The sequence below is a fragment of the Phaethon aethereus genome (assembly GCF_964289735.1).
Source record: "Phaethon aethereus genome assembly, chromosome: 1".
Classification (NCBI taxonomy): Eukaryota; Metazoa; Chordata; class Aves; order Phaethontiformes; family Phaethontidae; genus Phaethon; species Phaethon aethereus.
Genome location: NC_138575.1, coordinates 204,976,890 through 204,983,977, shown reverse-complemented (window position 1 = coordinate 204,983,977; position 7,088 = coordinate 204,976,890).

Below are 7,088 nucleotides of genomic sequence, written 5' to 3'. Positions count from 1 at the left end.
TTATGCACACAGTCTTCCAGACAGCTATATACAGAGACAAGAACTACTCACAGGGACGCGAGGTGAATTCCATGTCATCTTTTTCTGTTCTAATACTGGCCAAAATATTTTTGCTCTAAAGAAAAGATAACCCGAAAGCTTCCCACAAAAGACTACACTTCAGGAAAAGTGCAGAGCTGGTTCACAGAAATCTCTTGAGAAGCATGTCCTCTTTGCAAGAAGAGATAATAGCCAAATTCTCCGTCCACTCTCTGCCTGCAAAAGCATATGAAGTTGTTTAGGGCTTTTAAAATCCTGAATCTATGTTGTAATTAAAGACAACGTTTTCCCCAGAGTTCTCAGGAATGGCCAGCAGTACATACTTTTATATTCAACCAACCTGTTTGGAAATCACTGCAAGTACTCATGGCACATAATTTCAACCAAGTCTCTCAAAACCTCTGCTGGGTGGTGGTCCTCTCGCTATCTGCTGATACTGATGATTACTTGAAAAGCAAGTAATTTGCCCCAAGACAAGTATGGGCCAAACTAGGACCCACCTGAAGCTTTCCAGACCTGCTTTACAGGGGCAGTTGCTTTCCACCCACTCTAAATGCAGTTGACTAAAAATACTGAATATGGGAATACCACATTAATTTTCAACACATAATAAGTAAAGAGAGAGAAATGCTGAGAATATCAGCCACAAAGTTTAATCCAGTAAGTTGTTTCAACAAAGTTGAGCCTTTCCACTGAAATACACTGATTTTGACCAAGCTTTCTTTGCTGATAGACTAAGGTTCAGTGCTCTGATCACTTCTGATTAGAGAGAAGAAAACCCAAGCCAAAGAAACCTCAGATTCCTGGCCATAAAAATCACTATTCAACATGGAGGTACCTTGCATCATTTGAAAGACTCTTTGCATCGACGTGGAACAGAGACCAGTACAGGCATAGCCATACAGGTGGCTAAACCTCCATCAAGCACTTCTCTTGGCTAAGAGAGTCAGACATTTGTCAAACTTAGACTGCTTTACATAATAAAATTAACAATAGTAGGCATTGGTCCCTAACCAATACAGTCATGAGAGCCTAGTGAATGATTCAATTAACCCATCAGGTCACCTGCAATAGTGTAAGAGGAATCATTCTCTAAGGCTCCATTAACATTCTTGATTAGGCCAACACCAACTATTTTGTGAACTTAGACATGCAGCTCACCGATGGACAAATAAAATTGTTTTAAAGTTGAGCTGAATCCCACATGCAGTGTGTAAAAAAGATTTCTTCCCATTTCACGAATATTCAAGACCAGCAATAGATGGAAATGGAAGAACTGTTGCTTTACAGCAAAGGTCCACGCGCTTAAGTCTGAGATAGAGAATCCAGCGCATCTTAAACCTCTTCAAATGTAGTGACAGTCTTTAAACGGAGAAAAACAGTTCAGGAATTAGAGGTGTGCCACCTTACCTTCTGATCCTATACGATTACCAGCCAGTCAAACTATGTACAAGTCTGAGTAGATCCTGATGTTCATTCTTCTCTTAGAGCCTTGCAAAAAATGTATGCATCTGTATCGGTTTGGGCTGGGATGGAGTTAATTTTCTTCATAGCACCTTGTATGGTGCTGCATTTTAGATTTGAGACCAAAACAGTGCTGATAACACAGTAACATTTCAGCGCTGAGCAGTGTTTGCACAGCATCAAGGCCTTCTCTGTCTCTCCCTCTGCCTCCCCCAGTGAATAGACTGGGGGTGCACAAGAGGTTGGGAGAGGACACAGCCAGGCAGATGACCAGAATGCGAATGGTATTACAGGAATGTCTGATTTTCAGCCCACTTTTTTCTCCATGAAAACACAGAATATAATCCTGGAGTTCATTTCCATCTCACATTTCCCAGATAATATTTGTTTCTGACTCTTTCTAAAGATACTCTTATTGCTTTTTCTACTTGTGATGCTCACAGCACCCACATCCATAACAAGAATAATGGTATCAGAAGTTGCAGCAAGTCATAGAATCACAGAATCATAGAACAGTTTGGGTTGGAAGGAACCTTTAAAGGTCACCTAGTCCAACCCCCCCTGCAGTGAGCAGGGACATCTTCAACTAGAGCAGGTTGCTCAGAGCCCCGTCCAACCTGACCTTGAATGTTTCCACATCTCTGGGAAACCTGGTCCAGTGTTGCACCACTCTCATTGTCAAAAATTCCTTCCTTAGATCTTGTCTAAAACTACCCTCTTTTAGTCTAAAACCATTACCCCTTGTCCTATCGCAAAAGGCCCCGACAAAAAGTCTGTCCCCATCTGTCTTGTAGGCACCCTTTAATTACTGGAAGGTTGCAAGAAGGTCTCCGTAGAGCCTTCTCTTCTCCCAGCTGAACAACCCCAGCTCTCTCAGCCTGTTCCTCATAGGAGAGGTGTTCCATCCCTCTGATCATTTTTGTGGCCTCCTCTGGACCCGCTCCAAGAGGTCCATGTCTTTCCTGTGCTGAAAGTCCATCAGCAATGATAAAAGTGATAAAATGATAAAAGCAGGGAAAGAGTTTAGCCAGTGTACACAAACATTGCAGGGCGCATATGGATGTGGCATCAACTTCTAGTTGCCACAATACAGTTTTGCTGCTTAATTTTGTAGATGACTGAAGGGTGTGTAAAAAAAAAAAAATCATTTAAAAGCTGAAGTAGAATCCAAAATGATCTCAGCAAAATGGAACAAAATGGTCTATGAAAAGGAAACAAAGTCAAAAAAGATAAGAGCAAGAACCTAGACTTGGGCAAGAAATATACAGCTATAATATCAAGCTGTTGACTTGGGAACAGGAGAGGATCTAAAGATTGCAGGAAGTCATAGGCTTCGCTATGTCATACTCTTGTGAAAAAGGCAAACACTGCGTTGCAGCGGGGAATGGAGGATGCTCCACCAAGAACAGCAGTAACCCTTTCACATCAGGCACACTGGTAACACCTCACTGCACTACCATATCCACCCTTGAAACTTCGATCACACAACATCTTTATGAACCAGAGAAACTCCAGGGCACGAAAGAATGGTAAGAAGAATAGAAAAAACAACCTACTAGAAAGCATTGAAAGAATATGTACAGTTTCACTTGAAGACTAGAATTTGGAAAGACAACTTAATTGCAGTCTTCAAACATGTAAAAGGATGCTCCAAAGAATGAAATTATGTTTCACACATTCATAACAGGCAAGACAATAAATAATGGACTTGAATCATGGACAATTCAGATTAAAGAGTAGGAAGACAAACATTTAATGATGAAAAGAGTGACTACTGGAATAGGTTGGTTGTCCAGAAAGGCTGTGGATTTTCCCTCCTCAGAGATCTTCATAGAGAAAACAGATCTAAGAATGCCACATGTGTATAGGATCTTACCCTGGGATCAACTAGATAAAATTATCTCCTGCCCTTCTCTGATTCTATGGATGCCCCAAATCGCTTATGAAAGGCTTAAGGTTTACCTAATACATGTCATAAATCCAGTGTAGGCAGATTAAGTACATGAACAAGTAAACTTGTAATTCCTTTCACATACTTAAATCTACCTCCTCCTCCTAAGTGACATATTCTAACACTGTTAATGGTGTAAAGCCCAGTGTACTCTACTGAAATCATATCAAGTCTCAGCAGTTGTTCTCCAAATGTAATCAATACCTATCCTAATGCACACAGTCACATGGAGAACCAGAGTGCTGGTACAACTCTAGTAGTCATGCCAGGTTTTGTACATTTTTTACTACCTAACAGTACCAAACCCTCACTGTCAACCATGGGAGAGGGTAATTCAGGCAAAGACCCAGTATTTTGCTACACACTGGTCAATCTTAATGGCTGACTGGCTGAATTGGCCAGTCACAGAATCACAGAATCATTAAGGTTGGAAAAGACCTTTAAGATTATCAAGTGCAACCACCAACCCACCACCACCATGCCCACTAAACAATATCCTGAAGTGTCACATCTACACGTTTTTTGAACACTTCCAGTGATGGTGACTCCACCACCTCCCTGGGCAGCCTGTTCCAATCCTTGACCATTCTCTCCATAAAGAAATTTTTCATAGTATCTAGTCTAAGCCTCCCCTGGCGCAACTTGAGGCCATTTCCTCTCGTTCTATCACTAGTTACTTGGGAGAAGAGACCAACACCCACATCGCCACAACCTCCTTTCAGGTAGTTGTAGAGAGCGAGGAGGTCTCCCTCAGCCTCCTCTTCTCCAGACTAAACAACCCCAGTTCCCTCAGCCACTCCTCATAAGACTTGTGCTCCAGACCCCTCACCAGCTTCGTTGCCCTTCTCTGGACACGCTCCAGCAACTCAACGTCCTTCTTGTAGTGAGAGGCCCAAAACTGAACACAGTATTCAAGGTGCGGCCTCACCAGTGCCGAGTACAGGGGCACAAGCACTTCCCTACTCCTGCTGGCCACACTATTCCTGATACAGGCCAGGATGCTGTTGGCCTTCTTGGGCACCCGGGCACACTGCTGGCTCATATTCAGCCGGCTGTCAACCAGCACCCCCAGGTCCTTTTCTGCTGGGCAGCTCTCCAGCCACTCCTCCCCAGGCCTGTAGTGTTGCATGGGGTTGTTGGCAAACATTCGCTAAGTCTTAGCAAATATTGCTAAGACAATCTATGTAATGAAAGAGCAGCTTGGATAAGACAATGAAAACCTAATTCCTGCAGCAGCAGCCAGGAAATAAAAGAAAGGGACTACAAGAGCACAACAGCACCATTTCTGATTGAATTTGCCCGTGTTAACTTTAAACTAAGACCCTACATACTCATTTCCAGTTGGAGATGCCATCATCCATAAAGACACTATTACTGTCAGTCGTCGTCTTCCACCTCACGGGCAAGTTCTTGGATGTACTGAACTGGGGTCAAATATACAAAGAGTTGTTCTGCACTAAAAGGGAGAATGTTGGAAGAGCTGGAAGAGCTATAATGCTTTCCAACAACTACAAAGCACACATCTGGAACTGGCTATAAAAAGCATCTAGAGACACAAGAGATCAGTTGGCATATCCAAATGAAGCCCTGTAGACCTGTGACAACCGCATGAGGAAGCTGTACAGTGATAACTGTGTATTCATGCCACATTAAATACATGTCAACTCTCTTAGCTGTTCATATCTTATATTACAAGTGCTGCTCCAAGCCATTTTCACATAAAATTTCAGAATTAAGTAAGATCTTAAAATCACAGTGGAAAAATCCGGGAGAGACTTAGAAAAGTCATCTCGTCCTGTCTCAAAACCAAACTGCACCTATCTATTATTCCAGATTGACAAGTGACCAGTAGTTGTGCATCAATGACCAGAAATCACAAACCAGAAAATCTTGGATAAAAATATTGCCCTCAAACACACTGGTCTGTGAAAAATGGCTTCAATTTTACTCTAAAATGTTAATTAAGCCTGTGTTTTTTGCTAAATTTATTTTTACTGCATGTATGCTCTAGGGTACTTGCTTTACAAAAGCTAAAAATTTAAAAATAATGAGTTGATGGTTTTTCAGTTCTAAGATAGAACTTAAAGCAGGTTCATCAGAGCCACTTCAGGCCACCATCTGCCCTCAGACCACATGCACAAAGGCATATGCAGCTTGGGCACTGGGGAACGAACCTTTTGCATCTACCCAGACATCAAGAGCTCAGACTGTGCTTTCTCTAACATAACCAACACACTCATTTTGTGTGTGTGATGTGCCTCTGGGCTCTCTGTGTACAGTGCTGAGGTCACACCTAGGAGGCAGGACACCAGGGGAAGGTAAAGATGCTTGTAGCTAATGATGTCCTGGAATTATGCAGTACTTTTAAAATACAGTTCTAGTACTTCACAGACACTTTTATCATAAGTCTCAGAATAAAGAGAGATAGCAGGGCAGCTGTGCAAGATTGATCACCAAGCAGGATACAGTGTTTAAAACTACAAATTAATCAACTTCTACAATCATAGAGAACTCTTTTCCAAAGATTTCCCTGGGACAATCCTGGGATTGTATTATTAGCTTTGAAAACTGGGACCCAAGGAAAGCTTAAATGTTCTTTTAGAACCAACTTCCAGCAGTTCTTTACTTTGGGGGGTAAAATTTACACCAACTTCTCTGTAAAGGCTGTAGTGGCATAACTTTCTTGAGGGAAGCATGTTACCCTTCCTTCTCACTTTTAATGACATAAACAAATGCAACATCTAGAAAATTAATGTTACCACACAGCTACATCAATATGCACACAAGAATTACGATGTTAGTAAGCTTGGATTTCTAAAGTCTGTTTCAACATAAACTAATCCACTATCTTGATTCCTGAGGGCTAAAAATGGCACTTTTAGCAAGGATATTAAGGATCTTGTTTCCAGAACAGCTACACTTAAAGTAAGAGTATAGCAGTCTTGTCTCCACATCTTTTCATCCAGCTGGAATGAGAAAGAGAAAACACGCTTTAATGATAAAAATACAGTCACAGAAGACAGGAAATGCTGAAGAAATTTTGACCCAAGACAGAACCCTTAAGGGACCCATCAAACTGTTTCTTCTTTCATAGATTGCAAGAGATTTGTGATCTCTTGCCATGAGAGTTACTATTTATTTTAACATGTTATTTTCCAGTCAGAACTTGTGTGAAATTTAAAACAAGCTGGTTGAACTCAATATGTAAAATCCCACTAAATCACTTTGATTATGACTCCGGGAATAACTTATTGTTTAGATTCATGAACAAAGTGAAAAAAAAATCATCCCAAATAGAGCTAAGATTGAATGTTGCTATATTGATTTTCTAGAAAAGCAACAAAAATCCACATTGTTCTCTTTCAGAAATTTTAACAAGTACAAAGCAACAATCCACCATTGTTACACCAAAACTGCACTGAATGTAGCATCTCACAATCTTACTCCAAAGGAAAACACAGAAGGAGAAGGGAAAAGCAAGTGAAATATGGACATAAATGAGAACTACCCATCTGAAAGAACACCAGTAACTAGCAGAAAGCCTTGCTTTTCATTCTAGCTGAGTTTACCTCAGCTTACATCAACCTCATTTTACATTACCTCAGTTTACATCAATGGATGACTTCAGGCAATC